Source organism: Pelmatolapia mariae, linkage group LG20 (genome assembly GCF_036321145.2).
Source record: "Pelmatolapia mariae isolate MD_Pm_ZW linkage group LG20, Pm_UMD_F_2, whole genome shotgun sequence".
NCBI classification, from domain to species: Eukaryota; Metazoa; Chordata; class Actinopteri; order Cichliformes; family Cichlidae; genus Pelmatolapia; species Pelmatolapia mariae.
In genome coordinates, this window is record NC_086244.1 from 4,211,797 (window position 1) to 4,239,483 (window position 27,687).

Genomic DNA, 27,687 nt, shown 5'->3' on the forward strand with positions numbered 1-27,687 from the left:
TAAGCACATGCAATCCACCACAGAGACAGACACACACACACACAGCTTCCCTGCGCTCAGCGGTGAACGTGCTCCAAGTTGAGCTTTCCATCATCTCAGCAGGAAAGCTTTAACTGAACAGAAACATTCAGTCACTCTGTCATGACGCTTATTTCTTTTCTCTATATTTTCGCTGGTAATTTTTATCAAGGCTTAAATGTTACAAGTGTGTTGGGCCAAAATGTTGATGAACAAGGAGGTGATATATACCGTATACATTTGCATTAGGGCATTACTGATCTTGAGTACTGAGTCCATGAGTGAATACAGCTTTGATTAGAATGAGGAAAATACTGTTGTGGGTTCAAATGTCTCTTTTTATCAAGTGCTTTTAAATGTGATGCCGAGTGTCCTTCACAAGCATCAATATGTGATGAACTGGAAGTAAAACCTTCCTCCCTGTTGCCATCGCCCAGTGCATTATGTACTAAAGCCAAAGAGCGCTTTGATGAAATGGCAGCGTCTGACTTCCTGAGAATGATAACAGATTGGTGTTGTTTAATATGCAAACTGAAAAAACACATTAAAACCAGCTAAGGAATGTCTTCCCTGTGATTCATTTTGTAATTTGAATTAAATGGCCAAGAAAATAGAGGTTAGGTTCTAAAATGGGTATTTCAGGTTAGTTCAGCAGTTTCACTTCCAGAAGAATGTCCTTGAAGTACCACACGAGGTGAGTAATGTCTGTAGTAAACAGCTTAAAAAGCTGAAAGGCTTTCTGTTTCTGGCACGTGTTGGACAGTCTTTTTCCACCTGCAGTTCTTTCCTCAGTCTGCAGGCCTGTAGTAAACCCATCTGCCCATCCTCTCTGTGGGAATCCCTGCTGACATCATGGTTTCTGAGTGAACATTAGATATTTACAGCACCCGCATAATGCCTTTTATCTGCAGCCACTGCTCTGGGATTGGCGTTTAGCTCCCATCAAGCAGCTGGTGCTGCACCTTCGACCCTTCTGGTAATGTGTTGGCTGCTGGTTTTATGGTCATTACCACCCAAGAGCCGAATCCCAAAAGTTTGAAAGAGTTTCTACAATTCAAAGAACATAAACAACTGAAGTTACAGAATAAAAGTCAACATGTTATAGCCCTGCATTTATCTGTACAGTGAACTGTGTTCACATGTAATCCATCCAACCCATCAGTCACTGTGTTGTCTGTACAGCTTAAAAGCTTTGAGCAAACCTGAAAGGAGTTCTCCTTTAATGGGATCTGCCTGATTGCTCTATTTGTCTTCTACATTCATCTGTTTGTGATTATGAAATGAATCAGCTGAAGTAAACAGATACATTATTCAATAGTGGGACCAGTAGTGTGTTTAGATCAGGTAAAGAGCTTCCATCATTCAGTGGGCTGCCTTTTAAATGTTCAATAACACTTTATAATAAAACCTGCATTCAAATGTCCAGTCCCATCCATCCATCCATCATCCATCCCTTTCCTCCCACACAGGTCTGATATGGCAGGCCCAGACATCCATCTGCCCGACCACATCATCCCAAAGCAATCAAGCAGCGCACCCTCCACTCCGTGGTTGTGCCTAGAAACTCTGTATAAAAAACTTGTGACAGAAGTGGTGACAAAGGGCAGCCCTGCTGGAGTCCAGCACCCGCAAAGTATGAGGCTGAATTGCAATGTAGTTCAGGCTCTCACTACAATTGCACAGATGCAAAGTACCCTGTGCAAACAAGCGCGACAATTCAAAAGCATCTCCAGAGGACAACCAGAGAAATGCGGTAATATCCAGTCCCCTAGTGTGGAAACACTTGTACACCAGTTGGGTAACGAGCTGCTCCAGTGTAATATTTAACTAAAAAATAATCACAATATTGGAAAATTGTTTGGAAAGAAACTTCTTCATAGATGCATCAGGAAACATGAAACACCACAAGTAGGAGACGCTCATTCAGATCAATATGCAATTTTCTTCTGAACTCCACCAAATCCCAGCAACTTCTCTCCAAGGTCCCGATGCTTCTGATAATACGGTGACTCTGGGTACAATCATCAGGATTTTCATCCCCTCCAGGCAACCTTGTAAAGTAAGCAAAGCAGATCCTTAACAGAAAAAAATATATATATTTTTCCAAGTTTCTTTTTTCCAAGGGATTTTTTTCCCTTTAGGAAGATCACCTTGTGCTTCACCCTCATACAAACTGCCACAACTAAATAAAGTGTAAACGGCGTAAAACTCGATCCACTGGTAACAAACCTTTCAGTAAAACATGAATCTTCTGCATCTGCTCTTCTTCACATAAATTGATCAATAACAGGAAAACAACAGGTCTCCAATCACTAATCAGCAGAAAACATGCTTCTGATTACTAATCAATAAAGAGAAACCAGGCTGTCTGCTCACAGATCAATAAAATGTTTGAAAGTCCTCGGGAAGTGCGGTGGGGACTTTTCAGTCTTTCTGATTTTACAGTTTTCCTTCTTGTTTTATTGATTGTGGGTTTGTTCTTTGTTCAGCTAGTGGTTACATCCTGTTTCTACAGCTGAGTTATTTTTTTTATCATTTTAATCTCTTCTTTGATCTATTTTTATGTTACTTTTCTCAAATTAGGATTATTGCTCCTAAAATAAAACTTAGGTTAGTGTTTCTGCTTAAGGTTACATTTGCGTTATACAAATGAAGCCTACTTTTATTATACTTTTGGTCATCGGTTCTTCAAAACTGAAGTTTTGCTTTGAAGGATACTGTTCCACTTTCAATGTTTTGCATTGTACAGTATTTTTACGGGCATGTATTTGGTATATTTTAGGTTCAGAAACTGTTTTTGTTATAATTTTTGTTAAGTGCTCAGTACTCCCTTATTTTTCCACCTTTACCTTTTCATGTATATACTTTATCATGCTATGATGTAGTGTTTTCATGCTGTTCCATCGTTCAGTGCAAATGTTTGTAGAACTTGCCAAAGACCAGACACACGCAAATCTGAGGTCAGTAAACTCAATAAACAGCAGTCCACCCATCCATCCACCCTGACCTCCACCTGTCGTTATTACTACAGCTCTCAGAGGGTGCTGTTAAAAGCAGTTGTGTTGTCTCACATGACGGCTGGAAAACGCTTACCAAGAATTATTAAATATAAAATTTATTTCACAGATGAAATGAGGTTGTTTTAAATGAGAGGAAAGCTTCTGAAACAGTAGGAGCAGCGTTTCTGCTGGAGTGGAAACTTCTGTTCCCACACAGACACTCACAGAGTGATGGAGGGCAGCACATGGCCGGCCAGTCTAAGTGTTTGTGTGAAACCATTAGACGGCCATCACTGAGCAGCGCTTCACTGCGGCACACACACACACACACACACACACACACACACACACACACACACAAACAGTACAAGCAAAAGAATACAGCATCTGCACAAAAGTGGATATAATGATTAACCGAAAATATGTCAGCTGACAAAAGCAAACAAAAGCAAAATGATTCACCCAATCATCCATCAACCCATCTGTTCATCCACCCACCCATCCACCCATTAGGTGCTGCTGAATCACAGTCAGGTGGCAGCAGCATTTTCCATCTCCACCTGGAGGATCCTGAGGATTTCCCAGACCAGATGAGACATATAATCTAACAGCGGGTTCGAGGTCTGCCCCTGGGTCTCCTTCTAAAACTGTAATTGCCCAGAAAACCTGGAAAGTAAGGAGGTCAGGATGCATCCTGATCAGATGTCATGTGGCTCCATGCTCCACTCCTTTACGCACCAACATGCAACCACCCAAAGATCATTAGCACATGTCAGGGTCTAATACTTCAGAAGCTGACTCTTTTTAAACATCATAATCATAATCTCACCATTTTTCTGATGAGAATACATGAACCTTTTATATTAGTATAAACTGCCAACAAATCAAGCTGAAAAGACCTGAACAGGCTGCTCCTCCTGTCATTAAAATCCCATCACCTTCCTTATTTTTTAAAGAGGATCTAAAGGTACCTCAGTGTGAAATTCACATCAACCCCAACATGTAGCCTGCTTGAGAACCAGTATAATGACAGGAAGAAATGAAAGGATCAGGTGAGTTCCTCCACGCTAGCTTATAAATGCACCACCGTGATGTCAGATATTAGTAGTTTCAAATGGAGAGGAGCACAAGTCTTTATTAAAACGCTTGTTTTAATGTACGTATTGATGTACCGACTACTATCACTGGATTGCTGTGACTCTGATCATGATTTATGATTTATTTCCTCTTGTTTTGTTTTGTCTTCTTGAGTCTCATCATCTGTACATATGCTGGCGTTTCCCACCAGAACAGTAACTTAAATTAGCACAGAGCTGCTCACGAATGCAGCGATAGTAGTTTAATAAGAGTTGATGATACCTCCTGACCAGTAGAAGGTGCCAATGTCCTGTTAATACCTGTTGCTGTACCTGATGATTAGCAGCTTGTAATTATGGCTCTGTACACGGAATAGTTTGCCAAATTTGAAGGTCTTAGACTCAAGTTTCTACGTGTATTAGAAGTATTACATGGTACGAGAAGTAGAAGTGTAAAAAAGTGGAAGTAAAATATAAAGCTGGCTGAGGTTTTGCCTTTCATGTTGTACCTGAGAGCCTGGAGCTGGACGATAAACCGGACACATGGAAGATTGCACTTCTAGCCTTCACTGGACCTCAGGTCTTAGAAGAGTTCAACACATTTTTGTTCACCAACGCAGGTTTGACAAGGTTGTTGCAGAGTTTGATGAACACTGCTCATTCAGTTGCACACAGAGCTACCGAAGCTTTGATTCTTTTATTATAGACCTGGAGTTAAAATGTATTAGACATTTTATATTTTATTTTCAACCGCTGCTGGCTTTGCTGGCTTTTCCTTTTTTTATTTTTAAAGTGAACAACATCAGGGATCATCCGGTATTAACGCTCCTACAGGTTAACCCATTCTATGAAGACATTTTTACGTCATCTCATGAACAATTTAAAATTTAAATTATTTTATCAATGTTTCCATTCACTGTTGTGTGGAATAATGTTGTTGGCTAATAAAGATAATCAGCAGGTACAAAAAGATGACACTTGAAACATTGTGGAAAACATATAAAAATATTTTTTCTTCTTATTTTTTTCCAGATGACTGCAGCAAACTGTTGCATCTATGTGGAAGACCAAAATGACGCCCATACATTTCAAAGACATGTAACAAGGCTGGCAGCTGTTGACTCACTGGTCTTAGCACCTACATGCTGATTAGCACTTACTGTGAGGTTATTTTATGCTCCAGATTGATGTCCTACTCTGTGCAGGAGAAGATAATTTAAATTAACAAAAGAAACACGGTGAGGACAGGAGAAAAGTGGTGGGAAAAAGCAGCGTAAATTTTGCACAAATGCACCAGGATGCATGTTATCGGAACATGCAGAGCGCGGCTGCACTTTCAGATAACATGCAGCTCCACACTCACTGCTGAGAGCTGTGTCCATTTTTTGCACAAGGACTGATCTATAGCCGGCTCAGACCATTTAAATCGTGCACATGTGCTATTTTATGTTATTTTCTGTGTCGTTCATTTATATCTAGTGGCTGCTCTAAACTTTTAGCTGACACACAGTTACATCCACTCACTGAGGTGAAGAACCAGATATGTGTTTGTCCTTAAAATTGACAGATTTGCTTCTTAGTTTGCGCTCTGGCTGCAGCCAGCGTGGCACTGCTTTCACACATCAATGTACCCGCGAGCTTTTTGTTACTAAAGCAGCCACTGTTGGGTTTTTAGTGGGTACTTGACTCACTGAACAATCCAAACCATATGGTATGAACACGTTTCTCTGACAGTTCAGATCTTTAACATCATGTTTACTCTGTGTGCAAATAGCACTGAATACTGACTTTTCATCAGCGAGTTGCACATAAAACATCTGTAAGGAAACTCTTCTAACAGAAGCATGTTGCATGTTAGAGACTGGATTTGAAAACTGTTCTGGGTTCTGATATGAAACTTTTTTAGCATGTGGCTAAAGGCTAGATTATACTCTACTGTGGATGCTGGACAGCTGGAGACCCCACGGCTGAGTCATTCCTGTTACATTGTTTGACATCTGCTTGAAGTCTGCTGCCTGATCCGAGTGGACCCTTACTGCCTTGCAGACGTGGAAAGTATAATTCCTTCTTCAAACTAGACCTAACATTACTCCCTGCCTCTAAATATTGACCTTAGGGATGATAGGAGGTTAATCCCAAGCTGTCAAATTTTATTTACGCAATTTAAATGTCAAAAGATGCCCTCCAACATCTGAAAAAGATGCCATGAGACCGGGTGTGACCCGCCACTCTGGTATTCACGACTATGGAGGCAAACCTCGCTGCAGATGAGTTCCAGTTTTTTGTTAACCCTGTAAAAGTGTGTATTTTAGCCTTAATCGGGATATTTTCTTTAAACAGTGATTATAAACAAAGCTTATTATGAGAAAATAAGGCAAAGTCTCAAAACAACTTTTCATCTACTAATTGGAAGGTTTGTGGTTCAATTCCTGGCTGCTCCAGTCTGCATACCAAATATCATCTGGCAAGATAGTAACCCCATCTCCGATGCATCCGCTGGAGTGTGAATGTGTGTAAATGTTCAATAGAAAGCACTTATGTAGAAAAACTATAGAAAAAGTTTTTGTATGAATGGCTGAATGAGGTGAGTACTCAGGTAAAGTAGAAAAGCGCTATATAAGAACCAGCTTACCTTATCCTGCATGCTAGAAAATACACAAATCCTTGCTTTATAGAACTGCATTAATTCTGTGCTGTAGTCCATCATGCTAATGTAATGCTCTGTAATTGCATCAAGCTTGCTAATGCATTGCCAGTATTCCTGAAATGAAGACATATGCCAGTTTTCTCATTTTCACAGCTCTGATCATCGGCTCGGAAGTCTTCAGCCGTTCCTGCGTGCGTTCCAACACAGTCCACTCACTTCCACTCACGATGGCAGAGCAACACAAACACACCAGAGCAACATCGCCCAGTACAGCAAAGGCTCTTATCCAGTGGATTAAATGTGCTGCCAAGGAGGAGTTGACCAAACTCTCACTGATTAAGTATTGCATATGTGTCATATCAGGATATCCTGCAGAGTTTCACCAAAAAACTGTTAAAGTAAAAGCACATCACAGCCTGTGTTCCTCTTTCACTGTAAAACCTCGAGTGAAATTTGTTCAGCTACCAAAGTGTGCCCGCGTATTAAAAAGCAACCTTAAAACTAGTTAAAAGCCTGTGCAGCATCACGTTAGCTATGAACTGGCATAGATTGAATTTGAAGACGTTTCACATTAGATTATTTACCGTCTGCTTCTCAGCAGTCAGCTGAGAAACAGACCGACTGCGTCACTGACACAAATCAGGACCAGCTACCATGAAACAGTCTGATAACGCAGTGACTTCACAACAATCTTCATCTTTGATAAGAACAAAAAAAACCCATTTATTTAGCCTAAAATGTTTATTTTCTTAAAGAATGTTGTGCTAGAAACGACAGTGTCCACATTTAGGAAACCACAGAGCCTTACAGGGAAAAATTATATTTTTCACGTGTCCTTATTGGACGAAACAGAAAATGCCACAAATGCTCTGTGGAGTACAAAATAGTCATTAATCTGCCGATGAAATCGGTCCCCAAGAATGCACTGTTTACTTGAGTGGCTGTTTCAGAATAAAAACATCAACTTTTACATGAGTGAGGTGTTTTTAAAGATGTACACCTTTCGTAATGGATTGAAGCCAGACGTGAGGTCACAAAGTATCAAGACTACAAAAGACATTCGAGCGTGCAATGCCATCAAAAATTCCTGACTTGCATGATTTAAATCTTTCCTATCGACTCTCAATTAAACTTTAAAAGGTAAAAAAATACAATAAGTGAGTTAGGACTCCCTGTTGGACAGGTTTAAAGAGTTTCAGGACTGCAGAAGGAGGAGGTGTGTGAATATTAATGAGCACAGTGTGTGCACATGTATGTGTGTGCACGCATGCATATGACAAGTGTTCAAGCAGCAGGTGTGTGTGTGTGTGTGTATGTGTGTTTGCTAACCACTGTTAATAGCAAACACACAGAACTTCATCACTAATTCATACAGCTGGATTACGTCAACCTCAACACACAGGCGCACACACATACACAGGCGCACACACATACACACACACACACACACACACACACACAGGAAAATTATCCACATATATCCGCTTCTATCTTCTATCTAAATCTTAATCTTGAGGCTTTCTCTTAATTATTTGTCATAAATTGGTGAACTTGCTGTCACCTGTTTATCCCAAACACCTCAAACCTTTCTTTTCTATTCTTTTCTATTCTGTTTTATTCAGTTCTATTCTTCCTCCCTCGTCCTGTTCTGCTGCTTTTCCATCTACAGTTTTTAGTCACAAATGCCACTTTTTCTTCTTTGCTCCTCTTTATTCCAAGTTTTCTACTCTGATTTTATTCTCTTCACCTCCTCGCTCCAAACTCTTTCTCACCCCCCCACCCCTCTCCACCCCCACCCCTCTCCACCACGCCATCCCGTCCCGCTCCTCTTCCTCCACTCGACTTTTCCACTCCCTTCTTATTCTATTCTCAGCAGTGGTAGCGGTGTATCTGGAGCAGTTTCCATCCTACTTACCACAGCTGCTGGTGCGGCTGCTGCTGATGATGATGAAGGTGAAGAGTAAGGCGAGGAGGAAGAGGAGGCAGGTTTTCCAGGTGAAACCACTGTGGACGGATGCAGGAGGACAGAAGAAGAATAAAAAAGAAGAAGAAGAAGTAGGAGGAAGAAGAGGAGGAGTGTTGTTTTACTGTCTCAGATCTGTCCTGCTCTGCTGCCGCGGCAACAACCACATCTCCTGTCATCCCTCTCTGTCTCACTCTCTCTTTCTCTCTCTCTCTCCCTCTCTCTTTCACTCTCTCTCTCTCTCTCTCTCTCTCTCTCTCTCTCTCTCTCTGTGGCTCCACCTCCTCCTGTTTCCTGCTCGACCCTCCCCTTCTCTCCTTTTTGTTTTCTCACTCTCCTTTCTCTCTCTCTGTTCGTTGTCATTTCTTGCTCTCTTCCTCGTGTCCCTCCCTTTTCTCATCACACACACACACACACACACACACACACACACACACACACACACACACACACTGTTCTACATTAAACAGACTGATGGGAGTTTCATGTTGGAAGGAGAGAGAGAGAGAGAGAAATGGACAGAGAGAGAGGGGGAGGAAAATTACAACTTCTGATGTAACGTGTTCAGATTACACTACAAAATCTTTCATATCATTTGTGTACACCCCCCCCCCCCCCCCCAAAAAAAAAAAAACCCCTCATTGAACAAACAGTAAAATAAAGTTGCAATTAAAAAAAACTATTTATAAGGAAAAAATGTATATTTGTTATTAGAAAGACACTTGAAATTACAGCATTTGTGTAATAATGACTATTCTATACTCCAAATTCTATCACGTGCTCTGCGTGCAAACTTATTTCTTTGTTAAATTACTAACTTTATTTTCACTTTAAAAACGTAAACGTAGCTATGACCTTTATTCTTTATGGTGTTAATTTAAATTACTCGTGACAGTTTTATTTTAAAAAATAGAGAGGTGTTACATGTTCGTTAGGGCTGTAATGGGGCAGATTTCAGGGATGTGTCATGAATGGAGTCTTTGTTTGTTTTTATAATAACTATTTTCTGTAACTTTACTTCTTGAGATACTTTCACACCACCTGATTCTGAGAACTTCAATCTAAATATTATAAATTAACATAATTGTATTTAACTGGCAACTGATGCAATATAATCTCTATATATTGATTTATTCAAAAGCAATTAACTTACAAAAATTAAAACTTTACATTGTGAAACCTTACACGGCATTATTTTTAGGCAATATTGAAACGGACAATATTCCAATAATGTTCCATTACACAACACACTGTTGTGACTTTTCATGCACAATGACATGATGACATTGACTTTACATAGATCTGATATTTTACCCTCACTAATGCTTTTGTGAAATTACAGTTTTAACCCAATTTTTTTTCACATATTTAAAATTTTATTTCCATATTAATTCTCAATATATCTTTTTTTCCCTACAATGACCATGTGCAGCCCATTCAAACATCACAACTACATGAGGATCCATATTAGTAGAGCATCTGACAATACTCAATACAAATTTAAGCTGTAGTCATGTGTAATCTACTGACATAAAGTACAGAAGTTTTTAATTCAAGGTTGAATGTAGCAGGTTTACCTGAATCATCTTAAGGGTCGGGTTTCGTTTTTTCCCTTAGACACGTGAAGGTAACACAATCAGCTTAAACACTTAATCAGACAAAACACTGTCCATACGCGCAAACACCCACACGGCCGGACACTGGAGCTGTGCACTAAAACATTTAAAGAGCCAGTGATCTGTCCTGATGACAAAGCAAACCATGTGTTTTTCTGTATTTTGCTTTTTAGATTAAATGTGGAGCTGAGAATTAGAAGACTTGGTCCCCTTTAAAATATTTCTCCTACTACTTGCTAATCACCTTTGCATCACAGATATTGATCCATCCATTTGCTTCCCCATAAGCATTTTTCTCTAATATCAGTGTTCAGTTCTTCCTGGAGGACCTCAGGGCACTCCCAGGCAAAATGAGATACAATCATTCCTGCAAGTTCTGGATCTGCCTCAGGATGCCCTCCTAGTTGGGGTGCCTGGAAAGCCTCACAGGGGAGGAGGGATTCTGATCAGATGCCCCAGACATCTTAAACTCAAAGTCTAGTCTGAACTTGCTCTGGATGTCCAAGATCCCCCTCACTGTCAATCTCTAAGGCTCAGTCCAATCATCCCGAGAAGGAAACTCATTTCAGCTACTTCACCTCATCCTTGAGATCATTACCAAGAGCTGATGACCAAAGGTAAGAGTTACAGCAACTGATAAATCAAAAAGCTTTACCTCTGAAGTCTCTCTGTTTGTGAAAAGGTTCAAAAGACTGCATGCAGTTGTGTGAAAAACTAAATGTGTCACATGATAGTTTGCAGATCCACTTATATCAGCAATGAGTTAAAGTAATTGTTTTCCGTATGACTTTATCGGTCTGTCACATTTTTGTTGAGGACTAAGGAGAAATATGCAAGGACCAAGATGAGGGTTTTTACTGGCAACCCTTCAACACGAGCCATATTTGTTCAGTGTTCTTCTAATTATGCTATCATGAACTTTAAAATCTAACAAAACTGAGACCTTTAAAGTCTGAGATGGTCTGATCTTGGGATGAATCTGCTGGGACACCGACTCACGGGAAGAGCATTGTGTTAACACACAAATAAATGCTCCAACTTAGCAAAGCTTCTGCTTTTACCGGGGGTCACACTTGCTGATGATTAGTTAATAGACGTTATTTGATTAGTAGCATATGGCTGCTACTTACCCTCTTAATTCCTACGGAAGCAGGAAGAGTTTACTAAGTTTTCCAGGACTGAACAAAATCCTGTGTTTAAACTTTCTTTTTCGCATGGTTGTAGATATAAATCTTATCTTGAATATACAATGATTTGATGGCTTACAACAGGGGTGGGGGAACTCCAGGCCTCGAGGGCCGGTGTCCTGCAGGTTTTAGATCTCGCCCTGGGTCAACACACCTGAATCAAATGATTAGTTCGTTACCAGGCCTCTGGAGAACTTCAAGACATGTTGAGGAGGTCATTCAGCCATTTAAACCAGCTGTGTTGGATCAAGGATACATCTGCAGGACACCGGCCCTTGAGGCCTGGAGTTCCCACACTCCTGGCTTACAACAATGTACCCAACACCCTGTGAGATCCCTTTGGTTACAATCAGAATATCAGAATGCTCTAAGTCAATAGTTCAGATGTGGGTCCAGCTACACACCTTTGTCAGTCGCCCAGTCTGTTGTTTCTTGGAGAGCGCCATGCATTCAAGGCCGGCTCATGAGGAGCTCCCCTCCCAGCTCCCAGGGCCCCTGTTTCCCATCCCAGGGAACGTTTTCAAGGTTCTGGGGATACCTCTAAGTCTGTCCCATTACCTGGCATCAGTTTGCGTTGGGAGACCCTACAAAGTCTACTGTCCCAGAAAACACCGCATGATGAATTGCCGTGATACATTTGATTGAGCAGTACACTACAAATATCGTAAAATTACAAATTTAAAGTGAGAAATAAATAAAAAACTAAAGTTAATTCAAACATGAGGCAGCAACATGTACAAAACACAAAGACAGTTTGAAAGTGTGAGTGCAGCAGGTTTACGCCCCCACACTGACAACTCACTCCATCACGATTAAAGAGACAGCATGCACACCCGCACACATACACACTTCAGTTACAACTAAATAATGAATGTGAAGCAAAAAAAAAAACCTCTTGGTCACCTGTCACTCACGGTGTCATCACAGACACACAAACCTAATCACACATCTTCAGACCAGCTCGATGTCTAAAAAACTGATTGCAGTGTATGTGTGACATACACAAAACATTTTATTGTAAAGCCCGACTGAGTGAAGCCTCACAGGGTCAGATCACACAAATCATTGCATCTTTGACCGAGAGGCTTCTTGGATGTTTTTCATGTCTACACGACCCTGAGACACAACAACTCCTTAGTGTTAACACTGTAACCCGCTCTGCTTCCCTTCAGGTTTTTTTACGATACTCTTTTTGTGATATCTTTGCTTTTACTTTGCATTGTGAAGGCTAACAAAGACCTTTGTGTTTTTTAGGAGTTTTGTACAGAATTCAAGCTCTTGTCACACATGCTTTTGTTTTACTGTCACATGTGCAACAGTGTTCATTACCCATGTGTCTTTGTTAAACCCGACTCCTGCATGAAAAGATCTGATTTTGTTTTCTGGTGACATAACACTGAAACCTGAATAAAGCTGAATGGAAAGAATGAAAAGTGATCTAACAGGTGATGAGATAGCAGGATTGTTACATGTACACCATTTATAGTTAATGGGCTGAAAGAACAGAAGTACATGCATGGCCCTTTAAACGAGTTTTCCATTGATTGAGCCCTCAAGCCCTGGGCAATTTTCTTTAATTTCAGCCTGAAAAATATCCCTGAAATCAATCAGTAACAGCACCATAACGGCAAGACCAAAATGAACAACTCTGGGCTCTATATGAGACTCCCAAGTGCACGAAGCAAACAACCGGCCCCCAGCACAACACAGGTAGTCAGAAAATCCTCAGAAAGGATCAAAAGAACAATTAAACTCATATGGTTTCATATACTACGCTGGTGAAAGAAAAAGCTAAGGTTAGCCATCATGTTGTTACATTGGGTATAAATTGGTATTTAGCAGGTAAGTCAGTATTAGCGAACATTGCTGGAAGAAAGATTTACCCATAAAATCTGAAATTTGCAGATGCCGGGGGAAATAAGGGTCCAAATAAGCAGGAAATTTCATTCATGGACAGGTCATGGTTTGGGCTAATATTAGCTGATGAGCTCATTTAGCTAACACACATAAACTGCATGTCATCTCCCCAGAAGAAAATATGCTGGGTAAGGTCAGAGCATTAATCCAAATTTCTAGGTCTAATCTTGCTGGTAACTTAGCTCCAGATTCTCTGGTTTCTTCATCAACTAAAGCTAAAAATTAAATATCACCAAATGTCAGTTGACCAGTTAGCTACTGTGGATTATTTCACCTTCTAAGATAAGCCATGATGCACTGTATTTAATACTGGCCAGCACTAAATTACAAAAGCAAAAAGGGCAATAATTAACATTTGCTTTATAAGGTATCGAGCAGGGCCTGCCACCAAACTGTATCTCAGCTACACACTATACATCAGCTGGTAGCTGACGTCTTCATACTGACACTGAGATGTACATGTGAGTTGGTTTCTCAGTTACGGTACAAGATCATTATATAGAGTGCCTGCAGCATATATGACAGTCCTCTGTAAGTCTGCCAGTATTTTGGCCAGTGCTGGTTTGCTCATAGAATAAGCATGAGCTGCACACAAATGCAAACAGCTAAATGGTAACTGCAGTTCATTTACGACAATGACTGTCATTAACAACAATGGCTTTCTGGAAGGTAGGCTGAGTGCTTTTAAATTTTAGGGCCAGTGTCAGACTTAGAGCAGTGAGTCAGGGCACAACTGCAACATACCACGGTAGGTAGGTAGGTAGGTAGGTAGGTAGTTAGATAGATAGATAGATAGATAGATAGATAGATAGATAGATAGATAGATAGATAGATAGATAGATTCAGGCAAATAGACTTAAAAAAATCCCTTCCAAGTGTGGAAATCAGAGTGATGGATATGCAGTGTAAGTCTTGTCTGCTGCCATGACTTTTGTGAAATTATGATTCTTTATTACACCAACTGGTCATTTTTCATAGCCAGTTTGGATTTTCTTACATTACTCTCCAGGTGTAATATTAATATTGCACTCATTTACTTTACTGTGTCTTTGAAACCTCCTGTGTTTCATTTTTGTCATTTTTTGACTGTTTCTCCCTTTTGTTGATGCACTTATGTGTCTCCTTTTGGATATTTTACATCTCTTATGGATATTTTGTAATTTCATAGAAGCTACGTTTTGGCTGGTCCCCTGTGACGTGATTTGCAAAGTTTCTTTTTGAACCTTTCAAATGAGTGTGTTTTCCACTAAAGCTTGGCTTAGTGGTTTCATTCTGGAGACTCTGAAGTTACATCTAGCTTTTATACTCATGCTGGTAAAGATCATACCCTGCAGACTCCAGCATTTGTTTAGTGTCTATCTGTTGCAGTGCAGGGTGTTGCCTTTTGGGTCCCAGAACCATTTCCTTCTACCTCAAACTAAAACTGTATTTGTTTATTATTATTATTTATTGATGATGTCAACGATATATATAATTAACCAGCTGACTGTCTTTTACTGTTGTCAATATACAGTGTTGGGGAGTAACGGAATACATGTACCGCCGTTACGTATTTAAAATACAAAATATGAGTAACTGTATTCCATTACAGTTACGGTTTAAAAAGGTGGTACTCAGAATTCAGTTACTTTGTTGAAATAAATGGATTACACGGCGGTATTTTCCTGTTTCATATTGTGGCGGGTCAGGACTGTTTGGGTTTGTTCTGTTGTTCCAGGCAGCAGCGTTACGGTTGCCATGGTTACAGGGTGACGCGCTCTCTCTGCGACTGTGTGTTTCCTGTGTGAGGGTGCGCCTTTTTGTTGTTGTGCTAAGCTATGCCGAGCAGTTGGGTTAGCGGCGGTGTGTTTCTGTTGGAAAATAAACGGCTGTGCTCCCTGGAAACTCGGTGAAGCAAGACCAAACGACACCTCTGTCTCCACCTTGTCTGAGCTCGCCACAATATGTTAGGCTATACCCGCTCTATCTTTGGTAATTCCACGCCAGTGGAAGCCCAAACAAAACACGCATTAAGAGGCCCTAATGCCTGTGCCTCAATCTCGCGTCTCATAATGACGTGAAGAAATATTTTTAAAAATGATTTAATATGAAGGCAATAGGCAGAATGCTACAGGCATCGCCCTAAAGAATGGAGCCTGATGGGCAGTGTAGTCCGTGCTGCAGGGAGAATGGACTGCCATACCCGTTATGTGTCTGTGAGCGAGGGAGGGAGAAAAAGGAATGGAGTGGAAAAGTACGAGCCCAGTTGTAAGTAAGCTATTAAGACTCAACTGTACACTGTGTTCGTGTTTTACTCCGAAACAATAAGTTCCGTTGGAGCAGCCTTTCAACGTCTCTCTCTGTCTCTCGCAACAAAGTTGACCCAGACAACAAAGTAAAGCTAGTTTTCGGCTACGAGCCCGACACGGAACCTGACGCATTAGCCAGAGGTCCCTTTACTACGGTTCGGAGCCGCGGACCTTCAGTAACAGTAATAAATCACATTCATGTAGTTGTAAACAGCATGATAATATATTAAATAATCCAAAGTATTCAGAAAATGTTACTCTCATTGAGTAACGTAACAGAGTACGTTACAAAATACATTTTGGGGCATGTATTCTGTAATCTGTAATGGAATACATTTTATAAGTAACCTTCCCAAAACTGTCGATATACAGCTACTAATCAAAGTCTTCTATAATCTTATTACCTGCATATTTGTCTCCAAAGATCTATTCGAGGGTGTGCAAACCGCCAGCATCTACTGGGTTTAATAGAAGTGAGATGTTCATCAGATAACAATGTGTCACACCCCCCGTTACACAATGTAAGGAGTTGAATGAGTTTTGGATTTGGCCTGAATTTATTTTTTCATTTTCCATTTTTATTTGTCTCGTCTGGTTTCGTCAAAGCAAAGGTTGGGCTGTAATTGTGTTGACTGACTTGCTGTACGAGAGACAGGAAATACCACGCACATGCACTAACACACACACACACACACACACACACGAACACACACACACCCAGCTGTGAAAAAATCAATGGTTAATCAGGTGGTGAGAGGGGCTTTAGGACTCAGGGGACCATTTGTTTAAGTCCCCATTATTCCTGCATTCCCTCAGGTAAATTTAACACACACACACACACACACACACACACACACACACACACACACACACACACACACACACCATACAATTACACTCATTTTTGATGAAAGATTATTTCTAAAAATGTATCATTTGAGTGATTTCATGAAGATGTTTGTAATAAATAGTACAGGGAAGGTTTCCATTGCACACCCCCACAATGGCCCAGAGGCCTGATTCATGTTCCCAGTACCTCCAATTTGGTTTTGGGTTTCAACAAAGACAGCAGGTCCTGGAAATAGACACATATTAACCACAGGAAATGAACTCAAGGAGACATAAGAAGGCCAAGAAGAAATCGGCAACTATGAAATAACTAAACTACAACAAAGAATCTACGTATTACATATAGTGAAGCTGCTCAGTCCTCGGCACGGATGGTCATATAGACTTATATACATGAATACTGGGCTGTAAACCAGTCTCCCAAAAAAAGCCAGTGTTTTCTACAATTTCACACTACCTACACCTAACCAGTGTTACAGTTTTGTTCAAGCTCATGGTCAAAATACAAAAAACTGCTGAAATCATTGAATGCAGTTTTAAGAAGTTGTGATGCTTTGACTTGATCCTTTTATGAACAAGGTGTCCTGTAACGTTGCTGTGGTGATACACTGGCTGCAGCTGTATTGACTGTCAAGTGATAACAGTCAAGCTTTAGGGAGCCGGAACTTCTGCACTAGGAGGTTGGAGGGGTGACGGTGTCAGAAGTTGCAGGTTTGTCCACCAAACTTTTACACCTGCGAGCATTTTGTTTCTCTTTGTGTCAGGGCCGAAGCCAGAACGTGAAGTGAACCCAAAGGCAGACTCAGAGGCTCAGAATGAAGTGAGCAAGAACTTTACAGTGATGTTGTGACAGCCATATTTACAAGTGCTAAAGCTAGGAGTGAGGCAAGGGTAAATGAACATGAATGGGGAATACTATGAACAGGAGCTATGAGATACTGTGAACATAAGCTGTGATAGACAAAGACCAGCAAGGGGAACTGTGGTGCGAGAGCCGATGGTGGAGAGGCACTGAAACAGAAGGAGAGCTGAGTCAGAGTTGGTTTGGGAAACTGGTTCAGCAGATCCACAGTCGAAGAATGGAACAGCCTTACTCATTCGCAGGTGGAACGAGTGTGGAGACGAGGTCTGGGTGAGTCCAGTGGAGTAACGATCCGAGATTCCAAACAGAGACGGCAGGTGAGACTGGAGAAGACAAACTGAGAGGTTACCGGCAGTGAAGACGTGAGTAGAGACCAGCGTCCAGGTTAGTGAGATTATTGTGATGATGATGGAGTTTTCCAAGGAACCACTGAGAGAGCAAAGGTAAGTACATGAACTATGAGAAACATGGAAGTCATGAAGCCATACACTAACGTAGGTTAGCAGACCATCTGACGAAGGCTGGTTGTGAACGCTGGTCTTAAATACAGCTGGCTTGATTAGTCTCAGGTGGTCATCCTGGGAGGAGTGATGGAGACTCCGAGAGAGCAGGGACTGTGGAAAATTACTGTGAGCCACCCACACCATGACACTTTGTTTCTACTTGTTCATTTGTTTCATCTGTCACTTAATTTTTCCTTTCTAGTCATGTTTGGAGACTAAAGCTACCTGGGCAGGTTTGGGAAAAGATCCCAATTTGGGTTCAAACATGCACCTTTCATTACTGCAGCCCTGCAAGTTGGTAGATGACAAGCTGGGAGTGACAGACGATCTACAGCCAACACTAAGGACATTTTGTATGTAAATGAGCCGAGCCAGCAGATTTGACAAACGGCATTAAGTGACACCTCGTGAATGAGAATGGGCTGAGGGTCATCTTCCCCCCTTTGAGGGTAAAGGTGAAAGTTGTTAAAAAGCATTTCCAAGTACAAAGTGGAAATTAGTCTTTTTGTTTTCATAATTCATGTTCACATTCCCACATAATCAGTTCATCTGATTTATTCACCTCTTACTTTCTCCATGATGCTGAATGTTTTCATCACATTTCATCAAAGTAAACACTGAACAAAGAAAACGAGCAAACAAGGCAACAACAGAATCTCAAAACTCATCACCACTTTGTTCTGTCATCATTTTGGTTTCTAAAAGGGTTCATATGTGGGTGTTTCTATCTACGAGGCTGCTAACATTTCTGGCTTTCGCAGTTATAACACAAAAGTCAAATTTCACAGAACAAGTTAAAAGGAAAATTCACTCAAAAATACGGATCTGGAGTAGAATTCAATTCACGGGAGATTAAAAAAAAAAAAAAAGTAATTGCAGCTGAAAGTACTACTTGGATGTGGTTGAAATATGCACAGATTAAACTGACCAGGACTCGTAACATTAAATCCTCCTGACCTGCTCTATAATTCCAGTCTGAATGGAGTGAAAATGCCCCCAAAATGCTGAAGTCTGTTTAATAAAAGTCCGGTGAATAAGCAAGATTATCCCAAAGGTTTACAGAATAGTTTGTGATATATTACCATGGGTCCCAATTATGCAAAACATGGAATAGAATAGAATAGAATAGAATAGAATAGAATAGAATAGAATGAGCCAGGAGTAAAGCGGAGAAGTAAAAGGAAAGATGAAGAGGAGGGAGGGTCAGAGGAAAAGCTTTTTGTGGCCGTATTGATCACAGAGGAAGACACAGTGTGTGTGTGTGTGTGTGTGTGTGTGTGTGTGTGTGTGTGTGTGTGTGTGTGTGTGTGTGTGTGTGCGTGTGTGTGTGTGTGTGTGTGTGTGTGTGTGGCCTCATTAATAATTCAGAGCGGCCCAGTGCAGTCTTGGCAGAGGGATGGAGGGAGTAATGAGGAAAGGACAGAATGGAAAAAAGGAGGAATCTAAAGAAAGGAGGAGAGACGAACACACACGAACAATGTGTGTGTGTGTGTGTGTGTGTGTGTGTGTGTGTGTGTGTGTGTGTGTGTGTGTGTGTGTGTGTGCGCGTGTGTGTGTGTGTGTGTGCGCGCGTGCAAGTGTGTGTGATGTCTATATATAGACATCAGTACTGAGTGGACTGACATTTCCCAGACAAACCGGGAACTCCCAGAAGTCCTCAGGGTTCAATGAGGGGAGATTAGAGTCAGACTTATTCTCTGGACAAATCTTTCTTTGAGAAATCTGGATCATGTGTTACCAAGTAATTACTGGTCGCATAATAACTGAACAATATCAATGAAGATAAAACCAAAGACGAACTGAAAGTTAATACAAATATCAAAGGCTGAACTTTATAAACAAAAACAAAAAAAAAACACTTTTCTTTTTTTACTTTACTCTTCAGATTTCCCACCTGGCCAGACAGCGTCCTCTGAGGCTGATAAATGAAGCTAATCTGAATGTGCCAGAAAGTGCAGTTTATCTGATGGCGACAAAGCAAGTCAGCTTTCATAAGCAAGTTTTCAGCTGGTTACAAGAAATGATTTTGGCTTCTGGAGCTTGTTTCCTATTCTTTACAACTCCACACTGGTGAACTTTTGTATAATTCAAGCATTTCGATCTTATCAAAGCTTAGCGGTAACAGTGGCTGCTTGACCGACACGTTTGCCAGCACAGGAAGTTTATCATTGGACTTTGTTAACCAAGCCAAAATCCTGATTCCAAAAAAGTTGGAATATTGTGTAAAACGTAAATAAAAACAGAATAAAGTGCATGTATTGATTTGCAGAGCTCATAAACTCATATTTTATTCACAATAGGACATAGAAAAATGGAATAGATGCATAGACTGCTTCTATTCCAACAGCATGGCTTCATAGTAGTAGAGTCCAGCTGGTGAAAGGGCCTGTCTGGACTGCAGACAGGCCCTTTCACCAGCTGAAAACATTTGGCACATCATGAAATGAATGAAATATGAGAGAAAACGCAGGGCTGCTGAGCAGTTAGAAAGTCCAGCAGCTGGTGTCCTCAGTTCCCAGATGTTTACGAGCTGTTGTTAAAAGACGAGAGGATGCTGCACAGTGGGAAACACAGACTTGTTCCAACTGTGTTGCTGCCATCAAATTCAAAACGTACTAATATTGCTCATGAAATCGCAAAATGTTAATTAAGAGAGGAATGTTCACATTTTTGACTTTTGGGAACAGATGTCTGTAAACATCTGGGAACTGATGTTAATAAAAGAAGTGGGGATGCTAAACTGTAGTAAACGTGACCCTGTCCCAATGTTTTCAAAACATACTGCCATCGATTTCACATTGAGCTAATATTTTTTAATAGAAAAATAAAACAATAATAAAAAAAGTCTAAAACATTTTTTAAAGGGTACATGGAAACAGTCAAAGCCATTAAACTCAAAATGTCAGATCACAGTGGGTTCAATCACATTTTATATACAGCCTATGGTGCTGTGGGGTCAGAGCACAAAGGTCCCAGTTAGCCCGCTGGTCAGTTACTGAAGTGCACGAAGTGGTAAGCTTGATTTTTTTCCTGCTATCAACTTATGTTTCATAGCACTCCTATCATAATTAAATAGCCACAGCTAATGGAAGCTAACTTAAAATTAATCTGATAATGTGAATCTCAACACTGGTAATGTAAATATGTCTTATGTCCCTAGAAAAAAAGATATTAAAAATATATTTTAGAAAACCTTATAAACCAACCAATCTTTCAGCCAAATAAATACTAAAATTCACTCAAGTAAAAAGCCTGAGGAAAAGAAACAATAGATGGACCATCCATTTGTAAATGTGGTAAATGTGATGGATAGCCTACAGAAATGTTCAGTCCCTATAGAGACCTGGTCATCAACCTTTCACCCATCCACTCTGACCTCCTTCCCTGCATGTTCCTCCCCTCTGATGTTAGACTTTAGAGTCAGTTCCTACCTTCAGTATAAAAAGCCATCAAACTGCTGCTCACACCATCATTCTTGGTCCTGACTGAGTCCATCCAAGCCGAGGTTATTAAACAATCTTGCCCATGATGTCCAGGACTTTTCATCTGTTCCTGTTTATTGACATATTGAGGCAAAAATGCCAGAGGACCAGGGCAAACAGGTGAGACTACTCAGGAGAATGGCCAGGAGGCATACTGTCTGGAGGCTTGGAGGTGGGGAATGCAAGCAGCATGACTCTGGAGGGCGACTCAGAAGCAGAGCCTACATGTGAATGGCTGAGGACACTGGGGATACAGAACCTGCAGGCACAGGTCCTTCAGAACCCGAGCAGGAAACTGATGCCAAAGGTGGAATCCTTTTGGAGACTTGGGGAGAACAATGATCCCCTCAGGAGGCCATCAACAAAGACAGAAACTTTCTGAAGGTTGACTGGTGACCAGAGATGAGGTTGAGTCTAAGCAGGAAGCCAGCAACAGAAAGTGAAAGCATGAATCGTTATTTATTCACCATTAAGCGGTCATTCATTATTAATTTCATGTGCAATACAGAAAACAGCAGCTGTGTTCATATTGACTTATGAAAAACTCACGTTAAACTCCAGACTGACTCACAGCCAGTATGTTACACTGGTATCTGCAGCAGCCTTTAAAGACATCTGGAGTCCCTCCTAACAGCAGCTCCGTCATCAAAACACCCACTTTTCATTTCACTCCGAAGCAAAAGAGTCACTCTCCGTCATCGGTCATAAGTTTATAACTCATCTCATCAACAAACACTTCGCCACGCCGCTCTGTCATCCCTGTTGAATCATCTCCAATATCGCGCTCGTCCTCCTTGTTTAATAGTCTGGTCTGAAGCCTCCAGAGAGAAAAACTAATAAACTCGCTGACTGTGTTGATGTGTATAATGTACTGATGATCTATGAAGTCAAGCTTATTTCACTCTGGACATTAAAAAAGCGGCAGTGACTGTGAAGTGTTCCCTACCCTCGGTGCATGAGTTTACTTTGGAAACATGCCACTCTCCAACAAAATTCTCTGTGCTGCCGAAAAGAAAAAAGCTTCACTCAAGCGTCTTTCAGCCAATCAGATGATGTTTTTTTAGAGTCCAGCAATAAAATCTGAAGTGGCTTTGTGTTTCTTGCAGAGGGCCTGAGGTTGTAAATGCTGAGCTGAGAGATTGTGCTAATGTAGTATGTACCCAGCAGCTAAGAGTTTGTTTCATGTGTAATTTATAAGAGCTCCTTCTCGATGAATCATTCATGCAGAGGTGTAAATAGTTCTGTGGAGGTTAGCCGGGATTAGCTGAGCGGTGCCCTGCCACACCTGCGCCAGGTGTCTCAGCGTTTTCCATTCAGGGAAACCAGATTACTTTTTCAGAAAGTAAGACACTTCTGACAACAACAATAATTCAACTGTTGAATTAGGAATACTGTCTATATTGCTGTATTATTAATGCATGAACCTGTATTTTGAAGCCAAAAGTTAGAAAAATAATATGTTCTGTCAAGGAAAAGATCTTTGAGAAATTCTGAAATGTAACAGAAGTTCTCTGAAACTAATTTTATTCTCAGTTTTAAAAAGTTTCCAACATTTCACCATGAGTTCATGATCTATTTCCAATAAACAACAGCTCACTACACCAGGATGAATAAAGCTTTTACTTCCTCCATGTGTTTCACAGCTTTTTTACACATTTCTGATGTGAATTACATTTAACTGAATGATACTTTAATATTGTTAATTTAATTTTAGTTCTATTTTACTCAACAGGAGTTCCCCTGATTACAATTTCTTGTGATTAACTAGTGGATATCATCACTCTGCAAGTTTACATTGTCTATAAGTGACATTTTCAATCCATAAAAAAAATATCAAACTTTTAAAAAATAGTCAATCTGTCTGCACAGTGCTGTATTTCTTGTGCTAAGCCTGGTTTTGCATAAAGACTGGAAATATAGCAAAACAGCTAGCTTGGAACAAACTTCAAAACAAAACATATGCGTGCAGCTCAGCAGCTGACCAGTGGATAGCTATAAGACTTCAATATGAGAAGGTAAGCAATACATTATGTCTTGTTTTAATAATTCTGCTCATGTTGTTAATTATGAGCTAAATCTAGCAAGCTGGATCCATCAACTGAACAGCTGTATTCATAAACTAGTGTAATTCGATATACGCCAATGGCATTTAGCACCTAGGACGTTGTGAGCTATCAAAGCTAGCTGAATCCCAGGATCTACACTTGATTTTTTTGTATTTCCAGCTCTCATCCACAGGAAAGTTCCAAATGCCTACTTCTGTGAGATATGCCTTCTGTGCTTCTGTGGAACCTGTGACAGTCTTGACACTTGGCCAATATCTTGATATCGTCTACTGGCAGTGATGTAGACGCCTATTCTAAAGCTTCTATGTAAATGAATGGTGAAGATTTCTCTGGTCAGCAGACAAATCAAATCTGGTTAAAAAAGCTTTTAAAAAAAGTTTGCTGACTTTGCCCAAAATGAAGTTAAAAAACGTTTTTCCTAAACAAGTTATACTTCTAATGTATGTGCACAAAGTAACACAGCATCACACGGTGACAAATTGTCCGGTTCCACCCAGTTGAAAAAATTCATTGCATTTTGAGTTACGGATACACAAAGTCAAGACAAAGTCAAATATCTACTGTTTAAAATCTCTACGGTTTAAATCTCTCCTGCGCTGTGTTGTCTAATAGAATCCTGCCATAGATTTCTGTTGATTGCTCTGATTTTATCCATCGCCCAAATAGGCTTACAGACTAGTTAGTGGCCCCTGGGCAACCACAGGTTGCTAGGGAAAACTATCCATACCCTGACTGGTTGGTGACTGGTTGCTGGAGGTTGCTAGCTGTTGCTGTGGAACTGGTTGCAAGGTTACTAGTCATAGAGGCCTAAAGACCAGTAGCCACTGGTCGCTAGAGAACGTGTGCATTTCCTAACGAGTTGTTAAGTGGTTGCTGTAGGCTGCTGCTGATAGTCACAAAGAGAAGTTAGATGCAAATTTCACCTAGTGACAAAGCATTCACAAGCAATCCTTTCAGCAAATCTCTTAGCTAGTATGAACCGCGGCTTTTGAAATGTATTGATTGAAACTTTTATTTTGAAGACAAACATCTCCAAGTATCACTTGGAAAGTAGTTGGTGAGTGTTTGCAGGCAAGCAGGGTACCTAGGTGTCTTCCAGGCAGCAACAAGAGTCTGTTGGTGACCAAAACAAATGCAAGGAGGTTTCTGGTGTAGCTCTTTTGTGACTGATTTTACCTGACACCCAAGAAACCTCAGCAATCACTGGTTGGGGAACACACCGGGTCACAGTGAGCTGGTGTGTTCAAAGAGGTCAAAGAGTCTTTTAACGCTCTGATATTATCTTAGAGACTTGGTGCAAAAACTATTTTTTATGTGCCAAGGGAGAGCAGCAAGGTCTTTTTTAGGATGATTCAGATCCCCTAAAAGGATACAGAATCCCATTCCATTACAGACGAGGAGCAAGAGCCCAGTATAATGTTTGACTGCAAGGTAGATGGAGAATGGACAACACCAGCGAGTACCCCGATAACATCGAGGCCTGATATCCATCTACTGTTTACTCTTTCTCTGTGCTAGTTTATGTCTCTCTCAGAGTCAAGGGGATGTTAGCAGAGGGCGGAGCAGTGACCCACAGTTTATAATTTAACACTCATGAAAAATAGATGAGCCACTCACACAGAACGAGCCAAATTCAGACACAAAGTTCTGCATTTAAAGGCTGAAAGACGGAAGAGCAGAGGGAGGGGGTAAAAAGATATGGACTGAGAGAGAGAGAATATCTACAGCAAAAGAGAATAAGAGAAGAAATGCAGGCAGAGGGAGGAGGAGAAGGACTTTTACTATGTGTGCAACTATATTTGTGGGTTTAAACACTAGAGAGAGAGAAAAGAAGACTGTTGGGAGGACGAATGCAGATGACAAATCAGAAACAGAGAAAGATGAGACAAAGTGAGCTAAGCAAGAAGAGGAAAAGATGGATAAAAGATCTGGTTTGATAGAAAGATCGAAAGGGGGGACTAAAGATTAAAGAGATCAATTAAAAAGAGGTGAGAAAAATGAGCAGAAAACAATGGGAAAGCAAAGAGTAAAACAAGGAGAGTGATAGAATGATAGAAAATACTCTTCTGAGGGTCACACTGCATGTGGAAGCAAATCTACTAAAATTAAGCTGTTCAAAGTCTCAGCAAACACACCCTGGGAGTGACATATGCATAGGCTGTGTATAAAATAGACAACAAGCAATTACAGAAAGAGGTGTCAGCATACAGGTTTCCAGAGGACAGTTTGGTTTATGGGGACCGGTGTCAACGAGAGAGCGGAGAGGTGGGTTGATCCAGGTAAGGAGTCCAGAGGAATGTTTCAGAGTATTGTGTTTGAGTCGAGTACGATTGCTCATTTGTGAGAAACACAGAAGGATTCTTAGATGGGGACCAATGGTTTGATTGAGTCCAGTGAACAGAGTCGTAGTTGGACGGGCAGGTGAGCTGATGTGGTGAGATCGCCTATAGAGAAGAACCAGCTCAGCAGGAACAGGTAGGTTATGCTGGAGGAAAGAGTCAGTGTCTCTGAAATCACCGTGTTGAGTGTTTTTTGCACAGTAGAGACCATCTTTGTATGAGATCAGCTAATGTTAGCTAGCTTGGTTAGCAAGCTGTCTCTATAAACTACATTGGAACACATACAAAGGCATGCTAATCAGTACCAATAATACTAATGCCATTACTGGAGCATATGATTTTGGGTGGGCTGGTTCTGCAGAGTCATCAGGTCCTGTTCTATGACTGGATAGATGAGCGATAAAGAACAAAATTAACATCCATATAGATTTTATGAAGTGGGAAACCAGAGTAATAAAATGCTAGAACTGAAGCACATGTTAACTGGATGGTCTACCCCACATAATGGAGATAGAATTAAAAAGGTGAGTTATTTAAGTTCACCCACTGCAGAGTAATTACAAGGGAGAAATATTCATGGAGTCAAAACTGTTTTGTTTTAGTTTTTGTATTAGGCTGTGAACATAATTAATTTCTGCTATGAGCTTGGCCGTTTTAAAATAGGAGTCTATGGGATTGACTTTCTTGCTCAAGTCAGCCTCAAGTGGCTACAAGAGGAACTGCAGTTTTTAGCTTTTCTTTCATTTTTCAGAGTCAGAGCTTGCCATCATACATATACACATGTAAGCATCACAACCAGGCTTTTTAGATGTGTTTCTACTGCCACCATCTAACAGTCTCATGGCAGTGGGCAAAATTAATGTTAATTCATGTTTCTTGAAACAAAATTTCCCATGATAATAATACAAAATAGACAGTATATTTTACTCCAAGGTGTGCTTGTCTACTGTGTAACCCCTTCCACAGCAGGCATTACAGAATAACTCTGTGTTAATAATCTGACCCTGGGGAAGAGTACACTCATACAGCCAAAATTCATGCACTTTCAACACGCTGTGAGCGTCTGTTGTCATTGTAGAGAATCCCAGTCTTGGTCGTTTGTGCTGGTCTTTTCCTTCAGGGCAGACATTTGCAGACATCCATCCCTGAAGGAACAATTCACAGTACACAGCACCAAGAATGTCAAAACATCTGACTTTGATACTCTTTTTCTAAGCCGTGCTTCTTTTCTTAGTCTTTCCCTTTAAAGACAAAAAAAGTATTTCGGATCTAAATACAAATATAAACCCTAAACCCTTTATGGTGCACACACAACTATAAACACAAACTTATAACCTTGACCTTACAACCAAGTCAGAATCCTCAACACGCAAAAATCTAAAGACTAAATGTCTCAGTGTGGAGGTCGAAAACTGCAGCTGTTACACACACACACACACACACACACACACACACACTGCACGACAGTGTTTTTGCACACGATCAGGCAACCAGAGGCCAACAGATGCAGATCCTGACACGCAAACTATATGCTTGAACACACACACACACACACACACACTGGAAGGTCAGTGAGTGGTCGATTTACATTTACAGAGAAAGCAAAGAAGCACTTCCTTCTCACGCAATCCTCTCTACCTCTCTCTGTCTCTCTCTCTCTCACACACAGAGTCATTCACACACTGTCTCTAAATCTCATTCATATTCATTCATATTAACTCATTCATGCACTGAAACAAACTGGGAGACTTAATTCCCATCCTGTTTTGCATCATGGACTCTTTTCATTATGGATGGACTGGGAGGCAATCCCAGGGCTCCTGGCACAAACAACATGTCAACCCCCACCGTCACCACCAACCCCCACCCTCTCCC

At 40.7% G+C, this 27,687-nt stretch overlaps 1 protein-coding gene across 1 annotated transcript in view; it reads right to left on the reverse strand.

Annotated features, from left to right (window-relative positions):
* Window positions 1-8,887, reverse strand: part of kcnd1 (potassium voltage-gated channel, Shal-related subfamily, member 1) — a 69,305-nt gene extending 60,418 nt beyond the window's left edge. Inside the window, exon 1 of the mRNA XM_063465431.1 lies at window positions 8,656-8,887. The gene's annotated coding sequence lies outside the window, so the exon portion shown is untranslated. The remainder of the gene's footprint in view (window positions 1-8,655) is intronic.
* Between the last annotated feature and the right edge of the window lie 18,800 nt (window positions 8,888-27,687).